This window comes from Urocitellus parryii, chromosome 7 (assembly GCF_045843805.1).
Source record: "Urocitellus parryii isolate mUroPar1 chromosome 7, mUroPar1.hap1, whole genome shotgun sequence".
Lineage (NCBI taxonomy): Eukaryota > Metazoa > Chordata > Mammalia > Rodentia > Sciuridae > Urocitellus > Urocitellus parryii.
The window spans coordinates 71,067,794-71,080,221 of NC_135537.1; the positions used below are offsets into that span (position 1 = coordinate 71,067,794).

General features: G+C 39.2%; 1 protein-coding gene across 1 annotated transcript in view; it reads left to right on the top strand.

Moving 5' to 3' along the window:
• Positions 1 to 509: 509 nt before the first annotated feature.
• LOC113177100 (extracellular sulfatase Sulf-1) overlaps positions 510 to 12,428 on the top strand; it is a 148,722-nt gene continuing 136,803 nt past the window's right edge. The window contains 2 exon segments of the mRNA XM_077800415.1: positions 510 to 708; positions 11,245 to 11,347. The gene's annotated coding sequence lies outside the window, so the exon portion shown is untranslated.

Genomic DNA, 12,428 nt, shown 5'->3' on the forward strand with positions numbered 1-12,428 from the left:
GGAAAAGATCAGTGTTTCCTAAGCCCTTGGTATCTGGAACGCCTGGCTTCCCAAGACCACGTCTTCCTCGTGCACTCCGTCCTGCCACCCGCAGCTACTGTGCAGGGCGCCCCGGGGAGCCGGAACCGCACGCCTGGAAACCTGGACTCCCTCCCGCCCCCTCCTCCCTCGCCCGCCGGCCTGCCGGCCAGCTGCAACGCACTGTTTGTTTGCCGAGGTTTTGCATACACATATTGAATTGCCCCCCCTTTTTTTTCCCTCCCAGTCAGTTCAGCAGTGTCCCGAAATTCACCCCCAGTGTAACTTCTGCCTCTGCTCCTCCTCTTCTTGGAAGTGCCTTTTGTTTGTCTGGCAGCGTTGGTTCTATGGGGGTGTGTGATGATAATAATACGCGCGCTTATATAACCCTCAGCATCTTGCAAGCACTTCGCAGACAGTCCCTAATGAATCTTGGGGCCGGTGTCAGGCCGGGCAGCTTTATCTGCAAATAGGAAACCCGAGGCACAGAGGCCCGGAGGGTGGGCAGTGAGGATCAGAGGCCAGGCCTTCCTGGCTCCCAGAGCTCATAGGAGGTCAGGGCAGATAAGGAACAATGACTCGCCCCTACACGATGAGGAAGGAAGTCCTGCTGCCACCTTATCTCTGCTCCTCTGCCTCCTCCCGGTTCCCAGAGCTTTTTCTCAAGAGAAGATTCTGAAGGCGGCTTTTGTAAGTATGATGCTCTACTTTTGCTTTAGAAAGAAGACGTGAAACTTTCCTTCCTGCCTTGTGCATTTCATGTTATTTAGATGATGGAAAATGTGTTTCGGGCCAAAGTCCTCCACCCAAGTTGGTCCCTCCTAAGGATGATAGGAGGGAAAGAGGTTTCTGTCGATAATTCATTTAAGAAAAGAACACTCAGGCGAGGGTATTAAATTGGCCACTTTCAGGGCATTCTGGTCATGTCTGGCTGTACACACACACACACACACACACACACACACACACACACACACCTCCTGGAAAGGAGACCAGGTTATTTACCTGGCCTGTTAGGCTTTGAGAAATGATGCAACAATTTTGATCTTCAGTTTCTCTGCCTTGAGTACTAACAATTTCTGCTAAAAACAACTGTTGAAAGTTTCTTTTCACACTATGAAATAAATCCCATCTTTCAGTGTAGGCATGAAACTTGCACTGGCTTGTGTAAACTGTAGAAAACACTGTAACTATAGTGGACATGTTCACTTTATTAAATTTTTCACTGCATGGCTGAAGGGTTTAATATTAAAGGAACACTAACTTCTTAAGCACTGGCAAAACCCAAAGTCCCTTTATTACACTATGTTTCTGTAAAGAATGCTGCATTCACATAGAGTTCTTCTCAGGGGTGTTGCTTGTGGCTTTGAGAATTTGCCTTCCAACAAAGGTGGATTTAAAACTTTAGAAGAACACTAAGAAAGATACAACTTACATGTAGAAAGGATGAAAAAAAAAGTAAAATTCTATTTGTAGTAATTGCATAATTTGCATTTGTAAAACCATGATCATAATTTGCTCTACTATGAAATATATATGTAAAAACAGGAGGTATAAATTGGTAATAACATATAAAAGGAAGTCGTATACTCTAATGCCTTAAGTGCTGTGATTACTCCACTGAGCTTGTCCTTAACTTTAGATAAACAGATGAGAAACCCATACATCATGTGTATATACTAGTGTGTGTATATGTACATTACCTTAAATTCTTACATCTGTTGTATCCATCTAGTGCTCAGTGTTTTACGTGATTATATAATAACTAAAGTAGACCAATGGAGAAAATTCATACGAAATTTCAGATTGCAATAGAGCTATTTTTCATTATTTATTTAAAACCATGGGAAACATTATAAAATTATGTCTGTTTTTAAGATTCTCTTTAAATAATACTTCTACTTCAAATTATCTGCAGCTACTGAGAAATTCTAATACATAATTATTAAGTTAAAAATGAGACTGGAGGGCTAGGGTTGTGGCTCAGTGGTAGATCACTTGCCTAGAATGTGTGAGGCACTGGGTTCGATCCTCAGCATCACATTAAAAATAAATAAATAAAATAAAGGTATCGTGTCCATTTACAACTAATATTTTAAGAAAAAAAAATGAAAATGAATCCTAGTTGCTTTAATCCCTAAATTTAAAAGTGATCTGTCAGCACTAAAGTCTGTAGCTAATTTGATGACAAAGATCACCTTGGCCTTAAAGCATAGTCAGTCCCAGTAGAAAGAACACAAACTTTGACAAGATCCAGATTTGAGGTTTAATTTGGCCATTACTGGGTTATAAGACCAGCAGCAAGATTTTCAAGATTTTCAACCTCAGGCTTCACATTTTTGAAATAAGAGGAATGCTGCTTACCCCAAGGAGATGACTATTGGGAAGACTAATAGGATCTAATATATGTGAAATATCTATCACAGAGTGTGAAATAGCAGTCCATTTCAGTGCCTTTCCATTTACTCATAACTTTTTAAGTCTTTTATTCAATTCATTCATTTATTGAGCATCTACTCTGGATGGCATGCTATGCTTAGCACTAATGATACAAAGGTGAATACGATTAATGTCTTCCTGTGGGAGAGTTCACAGTTTGAAGAGACAGACCAGAACAACAGATCATTTTCATAGCAGTATAATACCTGTGAAATGATTAGTTCCTGAAGATGGAGAGGGCCACACTGGGTCTAGAGTATTTATCCATGCCTGACACAGCCAAAGGACCCTTTCACAAAGGTATTATTGATTGTCTGAGTTTTAATGGGTAAGCAGGAGGTGAGGGAGGACACTCTAGAAGAGGCTGTACAGTGACAATAAGGAGACGGGAACAAGCCTGGTTTCGATAGTACATGAGTCTAGAAGGCTGGGAGATTAAGAGGAGCTCAGCCATCAGCTGTGCTGGTATTTTATCTGAGCTGTTTGTATCTATTGACTCTAGTGAAACAAACTCATCCAAGGACCAGCCTCTGATCCCACAATAGTTTGTTTTATAGTTTCACATCCAGATAAGAAGTTTGGGCCCAAATGTCAGTCTTCTACATCACTAAGACATTGTTTCACTCAGTGGAATCTTTGGTTTCATTTGTTCAGACTATTTTGTTTCTTGGTGGTGAAACTCTTCTGAATTTTGGAAACACTGTAGCTCAGGCTCCTTAGGGCACTTTCAGGATCACTCTTAAATCCATGTGAAGACACTCGGGGACTCTGTATGGAGCTGGGAAGGCAGAGAGTAGATGAGATTTATGTTTTAGAAAGATTTTGTTAGAGCCCGTAATCCCAGTGGCTCCAGAGACTGAGGCAGGAGGATCAAGAGTTCAAAGCCAGCCTCAGCACTGACCAGACGCAAAGCAACTCAGTGAGATTCTGTCTCTAAATAAAATAGGGCTGGGGATGTGGCTCATTGACTGAGTGCCTCTGAGTTCAATCCCTGGTACCACTATTATCTACCTCATCCCACCCAACCCCCAAAAAGGTTTTGTTAGAAAGAACATAAACTTTGATACAATCCAGATTTGAGTGTTAGGTTAGCCCTTCCCCATACTGAACCCAGGACCTTGTGTATGCTGGGCAAATGCTTTACCACTGGGCAATACTTCCAGCCTTAAAAGATTTTATATAGACTATCCAGGAGGCCATATCAAGCTTGGGCTAGGCAGAGGCCTGAGAGCAGCAATACTGTAAATCAGGAGAACAGTTTAAAGGCTATTGTTGTGTACAAATGAGAAATGTTGAGGGCCAGATCTGTGTAGGTGGATAGCAGGGCCTAAATTCCAGGCATATTTGGAAGATAGAACATTCTTGACTTGGAGTTGGATGCTGGAATGGAGGAAAAAAGAAACCTCTATAATATTAGTTTGGGGTTTGGGCCATTGAGTAGTTGTAAGGGAATACCACAGAATAAGAAAAGGTGTTGGACTTTTCTGTGTTCACATATGAATACACAACTAGTGTAACTCCACATCATGTACAACCACAAGAATGGGAAGTTATACTCCATGTAGGTATAATATGTCAAAATACATTCTACGGCCATGTATAACTAAAAAGAACAAATAAAAAATAAAATAAAATAAATTGAGGCTAGCCTAGGCAATAGAGAGACTGTTTTGTTTTGTTTTTAATAATAAGAAGAAGTACAGGTATGTAGAAGAAAATAGAGTTAGTTGTGGTAAAATTGGAATAAGATATTGGTAAGAGACTAGACTGGAACATTGAGTAAAAATAAAAAGTAGCTTTTAAAAAAAAGTACAAAATTGCCAGATATTTTCTCTCAGAATTTTTGAGGAGAAATATAAAGACTGAGTTTGCTTTCTTATGTTCTAATGCTCCAAGAATGACTAGTATCTGGGCTCATTGGGTTATGGCTTTAATCTTAGCTTGCTGTCTTTAATCTTGAGTTCCTGCTGTCAGGTAAGTTGTGTTCCCATTAACTTTTCAATAGGAAAGCATTGGCTAGGCAATCTTGCCTAGACAAAATTAGAGAGTAATTTTTATTTCCATTGATCCTTCAGAAATCAGCAGAGACTAGGGGGAAAAAAAAATCTGTAAGCCAGTAGTATTCTATATATGTACTTATAAAAGCACATGTTCATAAAGAACTTATATTTATTCATATAAAAATCCCTTTCCTTAGCAGGGATTTTTTTCTATTCCCTTGAACTAGGGGATCCACTTGGAGACTAAAGCAAAGTATGTAGTTTCTTCCCTGGTCTGTAGCCATTTTACCCTTCTTCAGTGTGACCAGTGGTTTCCCCCCACACTCTGGAATAGTGTGTGGAGAAAGAAGGAGTTGGTGGTATTTGTGAATTTTTTAGAGATGACAACTGGAAGAATTTTTAACATTTGAATGAATAATAATAATTTAAAAAGCAGACAGGAAATAGTGGCTTTTTTAATCTTTGAGTTCTGATTACTTGATAATCCTAGTTTTCTTATACTCTTTCACGGCTTCTACGATTCACATTTAATCTTCTAGGGGAAAGCCTCTCTCGGATTTCCTGGATTTCGGAACTCTTTGCCCACCTGAGTTCTTTGAAGCAAATGACACTTATTACAAAAAGTTAGCCTTTAGGGCTCATCTTGCAAAATTGAATAGTTTTCTTTCTGGTAGGTGAGCTGTGTCAACACATTCAAAAACATATTCAAAAAACAGATTTAAGAAGCCATTTCCACCTCTAAATATTAAAGTTTTATTACTTACTAGGAATTATCTTTTGCCTTTTTTATTTTCTTTTTTTGGGGGGACGCTAGGGATTGAACCCATGGCCCCACAGATGCTAGGCAAGCATGCTACTGCTGAGCTACATCTTCAGCCCCACTTTGACTTTCAGATGATGAAAAATATTCCTACTTTTGCCAAAATGCTATTGCCATTTAAAAAAAAAATGAAGAGTTCCAAAAAAGGAACTATTAACATCTCAACTATGCAAAATAAGCACCAAATATATACTTTAGAAAGAGTTCACATCATGGGAAAGCTTATTATTTAAAAAAAGGAGCAAGACAATATTCGGGAATTCCCATTAGCACAATTAAAAGTCTGAGGAATATACTGGGTTTCCATATATGGTGCTGGCAATTGCACATTTAAGTTACTCAAGCCATTTCAAGTCTTGGCTTTCTAAGTAATTGCTACAGCCTTTGCAATCTTTTTTGGGTTTGTTGACATAATGATTTACTCCAGACTGGGTGCTGCCTGAGCCACTGTGTTTGCCTACATAGTGTTTGAAGAGTGGATAGGTCACAGCTGTGTAGCCCCCAGACACCTGAGGCCAAAGTGTTGCTGGATTTCACCTCATTTCTATGCTCCACGGAAAGCTGGAATCTCCCCAATTTTTTCTTGGGTTTGGCTTCCTGCTCACATGTTTTCTGGTTTCAAGTCATTGTGCATGAAGTAATAGTCCCACATGCATACACCATCCACAATGGCAAGATTTGTGTAGCTCAGTGCAAGTTTTCTAATGAGAAAACTTTGGACCTTCCACCCAACCTTTAGGAAAGAAAGCAGTTTGGAACCTGTTATTGCTTTCCAAGGTGAAGAGAGCAGAGGCAGAATGTACCTCCGCAGTAACACAACTAAAGCCACTCTTAGACAATTAAAAGAAAAATGCATAAGAAAAATAAACATTTACCTTCCACATCTGTCCAAATATATGTATGTGTACAAGATAGAAAAATACATCCAATTCACAGTTTAAAAATACCAGTTACTGTTACAGCATTTCACCATGAATGGTGCTAGTGTTTTCTGCTGAGGACTATTTTAATGACATTTCTCTGCAGCAAAATCTGATGAGTTTACGAAGTTTGAGAGCCAGGAAATGCAACTCAGTTTCTGAATAATGGGGAAAGCCAAGAGAGTTAAGTTCTGTCATCTAGTTGCTTTATAGCAGGAATTCATAAGCGCTAAGTGTAATAACACACTTGACAGAGAAGCCATCTGAAACTTTTCAAGTACCGCTATTGAACTATTGAGCTTGACTTCTGGACATTATCCCAGATGAAATTCTGATACTCGCACTTATTTGTGGATGCTAATTTCAAATAAATAAGCATATATACCAATATTTTATAGAATTTTGGAGCGAGAAGGTATTTTGGAGATCTTCTAATCTTACCAATGTGTGTGTGGTACTGGGGATTAAACCCCAGGCTAGACAAGTTCTCTGCCACTGAGTTACATACCCAGACCTTTTTATTTTATTTTGAGACAGGGTCTTGCTAAGTTGCCCAAGTTGACCTTGAACTTGATCTCCTAACTCAGCCTCATGAGTGGTTGGAATTATAGGTGTGTGCCCCCATACCTGGTTTACCTTATCCTTTCAGGTTAGGAATAGGAAAACCAATGCATGGACACCTGTCTCTATGTGTGCGTGCGTGTGTGTGCGTGTGTGTGTGTGTGTGTGCATGCGCGCGCACACACACACACATAATCTGAGACTTGTTTCAGGTCATTGCTTACAGAAATATGATGTCTGACTCAGGACAAGGAAAGAAACAAATATGATGTCTGACTCAGGACAAGGAAAGCCACAGCTAGGCCACTGGTTTTCTGGTCCATTCAAGTTTGTGTGGCCATTTCAGGACTGTAGGTTGGCAATTCATTCTTGTGTGAGAAACTACTGGGGGTCTCAGATTAGAAAAATTTTAAACCAAAACCTGAAAAAAAAAACCTGAAAAAAACCCAGCATCAATGTGTGACTCGGTTTCTGACTATTCTTTCTAGCAATGCACAGTCACTTTTTATAAATTACTAGGGCCACTTTGGAATTAAAGTTGGAGACAAAGCCCAAGACATAACCCACTTTCATCAAAGCTTCCCCCCCCCCCCCCCCCCCGCAGTACTGAGAAAGGGACTCAGGGTAACCCACATGCTAGGCAAGTGATCTACCACTGAGATAACAGCTCCAGCCCACTCTGAGCAGTCTTAAAGCCTGACTGTAGAGACAGGCATCATAGGACTCGTGGACAATAGCAATAGCAAACTACATAACTAAGTGCTGCCTTATGTGGCACAGATTTAAGTGTTGCTGGAATTCTGGTGACAGAGATTAATGAAAATTGAAGTTGTCAGAAAATGGGATTTCAGCTGATCCCAGAGGAGCGCTTAGAATTTTAATATGTGGAAGAGAGAAAAGCAGACTTTTCCAGGTCAAGGACAGCAAGAATTTTTTTTTTTTTTTTAAAGCATGGAGAGAAGCCCTTAGAGTGGGACCCCAGGAGCCAAGCTGAGGTGCTCTCCAGCCAAGTTTCTCACCTGAGTAACGGGACCTGGAGCCCCAGTACTGGTTCACATTATTATTTACTGAAATGTCACCAAAATATGTGTCCCCAAACACTTAGGTATAAGTTCTTTATATTTATATGACTATAGTGTTCTCCTTTGGTTTCCTTGGGAGTTAGTTTCAGAACCTCTCCTTCGAATATCAAGATCTACAAGTTCTTTATGTAAAACAGTGTTGTACTTGTATATAAACTACACATAACCTCCCACATACCAAGTACAATGTAAATTCTATGTAAATAATTTATGCTGTTGTTTAGGGAATAATGGCAAAAAAAAAAATTCTACTTGTTCAGTAAAGACAACTTGCTGTTTTGTTTGGCTATTTTGTTTTAACTACTGGGCAGGATCTGGGTTCAGGGAAGAGGTGCAAGATGAAGACACAAATATAAAATTTAGCCGCATAAAGATAATTCTTTTTCCCCCTACCAGGGATTGAACTCAGAGGTGCTCTACCACATACACCACCTCCCTTTTAAAATTTTTGAGGCAGGGTCTCAAAATTGACTCAGATTGACCTTGAACTTCCAATCTTCCTGCCTCAGGCTCCCAAATTGCTGAGATGACAGGCCGGTGTCACTGTACCCAGTTTTCTAAATACTCTTTATCCTAAATCAGCTAAATGTGAAGACACAGAATCCACGGATATGGAAGGCCAACTGTAACGGCACATTAATTCAGTTATATCTATTTAATTGAAAACCCAAAATAAATCACAAGTTAAATACAAGCAAAACCATAAACCAATAATAATTTTTTGTAGGGAAAAAATTATAGAATAGATTTGTTTTAACCAGGTATTCATTAGTGAAATTGGGAAAAAAAAAAGAGATATTTTAATAAAAAATTCTATTGCATATTTAGAACTGTTACAACTTTGCACACATAAAGAAAGAACTTAGCAATACATTTGCTGAGAGCAAGATTCTTCTAATGAGAACCACACTGGTTCAGTCATCCTATCATTTTTCTCTATTCTGGTGAATAAACAAACCTCATACAACACAACCAGAAGTGTTTGGCATTTGTATCAAGTGAGAGTAGCTGGTAACAATTATATTTTTACATTATTTAGCCATGCATTTTCATTTTAGAAATGAGAAATAAAGTCTTCATTAATCAAATTTTTAAAAAAAGTTTAATCTCAATCCATGAAAATGTCTTTTTGCATGAGAGGAGGCAGGGTATTGGGGAACAAACGGGCCTGGTAACTGCTAAGCAGATGCTGTACCACTGAGCCACATCCCCAACTTCTAACTGCAAATACACAAGAGAGGTTGTATCTTTATCATTGTTCATAAGAAGAAATCAACTCAAATAATAACATTTACCAATGTTTAGCGAAAACCTATTTTGTGCCAGGAACTCCGCAGTTTTCACAAAGATGTTCTCATTATCTTCCTATCATCCCTGTGTGAAATAAACAGCATTTTTAATTCCCATGTTTCAGAGGAGGATACTGGGGCATACAGAAATTTACTCACTCACTCACTGAAGATTACATAGCCTGATTACATAGCCTGGAATTCAGGCTTCTAATTCCAGAAACTCCTGCCTCTAGAGGTATCAGAACAGTCTCAGAAAAAAAGATCCAGCCCATCTGACCACAGCCAGATCTTTTGACATCACATTCAAATAGAAATGGTTTTGTTTGTTTTTTATTTGTGTGCTGGGGATTGACCCAGGGTCTCACACATGCTTGTGTGCTTTACCACTAAGCACTAAGGTACACCCCCCCCCCCCAGCCCCTCAACTGTAAATTTTTACTTCAGGGAATCCTAAAGTGCATGCTCAATTATAGACATAAGCTTTTATTTGTTCTCCCAGAACATATTTTTAAAAATAAGCAGATGCATGATACTTATAATAATTTATGATATTTCAGAGACTTGGAAACAGGATGTGAAAGTTCTAGAACTCACCAGCTCCCAGGATGAGAAGCACAGGGGAGTGGTCTAAAGAGATAATGGGTTGGGGTGTTGGGGCGGGCCAGATCACAGAGGGTGGCATAAAACTGGCTGGCGGTGGTGGATGAGTTGAGCGGCAGTCCAAGTGGAAAAGAGACATGATAAGGGTGGCCTGGGAGGAGAACTGTGCTCAGGGAGGCACAGCTGCAGGAAGTTCGCTGTAGGAGTCATGTTTCCAGAACAGAGAGAAGAATCTGGGGTTGCCCACATTTAACCCAGACCTCCAGTGCCAGCTCAGAACAAGAGATCCCAGGTCTGTGAGGGAGGTAATCTGCACCCATTACCTCTGAGGTTCCCCTCTATGTATATCAGCATAGAACTGTGTTCACCAGTGGGGAAGGTAAGAAAGCTTCAAGTGAAATGTATGCTTACTTGCTTGCTTGTTTGTTTTCTGTCTGCCTTTTTTTTTTTTTTTTTTTGGTGATACTACAATTTGAACCCAGGCACACTCTACCACCGAGCTATAACCCCAGCTCTTTTTATTTTTTTATTTCACTAAGTTGTTTAGGCTGGACTCGAATTTGCAATTCTCTTGCCTCATCCTCCCAAGGAACGAGGAGTAGTTGGGATTATAGGTATGCATCACTGCACCCCAGCTGAAATGCTTTATTAAAGTTAATATTTTTATGGGCAAGAGAAATACTTTTTAAATGCAAAGGATATTGTTTTGAATTGTTAAATGGAGTCTGTCATTTTCCTATTGTTGTAGACTTCTTTCCTGTCTTGTATATCCTGTATACACTTATAGGATGTGTAGATATTAAAATGTTATTCATAGTAGTCGGATCACTTCATGTACTACTTAATGCGTTAAAATGGGTTTTCCTCTTATTCAAAAAATCTACATCTATTTTAGCCACATTTTTCAGCTGTCATAAATCCAGAATATGAACACATTTAATCATTTGTAAATGCTTACTTTGCTACTCATCAAATAATAACTTGAAGCAAGTTTAAAAGATTTTATGATTCAGCACATTTCCTTTAAAATAGATCTCATAACCTGAAATTAGATGCCACTCAACTTTTAAACTGGGAATACTTTGTAAACTTTTAAAGTGAAACTCTTCTTTATTGCGTCTATGAAATCCAACCAAAGAATAGTATGAAATGAATCTAATGGACAATTTTTCCCTTGATGAAGAGGAAGTGAAAATGGAAACTTCTGCAAAAGGACTGAGTCACCCATGGTACTTCCAACAATCTAACAAGTGGTCACCAAAAAAAGCAGTTCTAGGGATGCGGATATAGCTCAGTTGGTAGAATGCTTGCTTTCCATGCTCAAGACCCTGGGTTCAATCCCCAGCACCACAAAAAAAAAAAAAAAAAAAAAAAAATCAGTTCTGATAAAATTTGAAGAATATTATTTTTAATAATCTTCTTCTTTTGAGGTTATGAAAGGGCAACATCTGAGAGATGAGAAAAATTGCTAACAAAATGCAACTGATGGCACTGTGCTCCTCTCTATTGCAGGTGTGACGGTCACCTGGGCACCCACCATCAGCTTGGGGACGGTGAATTCAGCAAATGATATGCAGATTCTTCAAGGCAGAATAATTGTAGAAAATCTTCAAAGGTACACATATCAAGTTTTTTTTTTCTCTCTTAGCTAATTATAAACTAAAGGCCACCCGAGCACTGTGTCATTTAAAGAGGGAGTTTTTTCCCTTTCCACATTTTTTATTGGTGCACTTTAGTTGTACATAATGATGGGATTTGTTGTTATATGTTTGTACATGCACACAGTATTACAATATAATTTGGTGAATATCTCTCTTCAGCCCTTCCCCGATCCATGCACCACCTCTCAACCCCTGGTCCCTTTCCTCTACTGATATCCTTTTGATTTTCATAAAATTTCCCCACCCAACCTTACTTTTTTTTTTTTTCTGTCTAGCTTTCACATAGGAGAGAAAGCATAGGGCCCTTGACCTTCTGAATTTGGCTCATTTCGCTTAACATCATGTTCTCAAGTTCCATCCATTTTCCTGAAAATGACATGATTTCATATGCAAATGACATAATTTTATTTGTCTTTGTGGCTGAACAAAATCCCCTTGAGTATGTATACCATATTCTCTTTATCATTTCCTGGATGGAGAATAGTAAAAAGTAGCCAAAACTGGGGATCTGACTCTACACTTTCCTGTAGCATTCTCAATCTTCTTGACTGAAGGAACTAAAAAAGACTTTAAAATGTGTCAGAGCCATGTCATGACATCAGTCCTCAGGAATGTTAGAAGAACCATCTGAAAACTAGGAATCTACAAAATCGTATGACTTTATTAAAATATTACAAGCTGTTTAGGAAGCTCAGGGATTAGAGGGACAAGGAATGGCAGGCCAGTTGCCCTTAGTCATCTGCAGTCTCAAGAGTGACAACTGCACGGATGTCACTTGTCCTATGTTCATAGCTGATCTTCACAGTTTCTTGCCTAGAGTGTTGCAACTGGGGAGAGTTATGGAGACCCACCTCAGCATTTGCAAAAAATTCTGAGGAGTTTGCATCCCTATGAGTTAACCCTCCCAAGAATCTTTTCTCAAATGTCTGTCAACTCTACCCCAACCAAAACTAATGCAATGGAAACCATTGAGTTCTTCTGGTTTCAAATTGCTACTCTCAACATCACTGCATTTTCCTTGATTTCCCTTCGAAG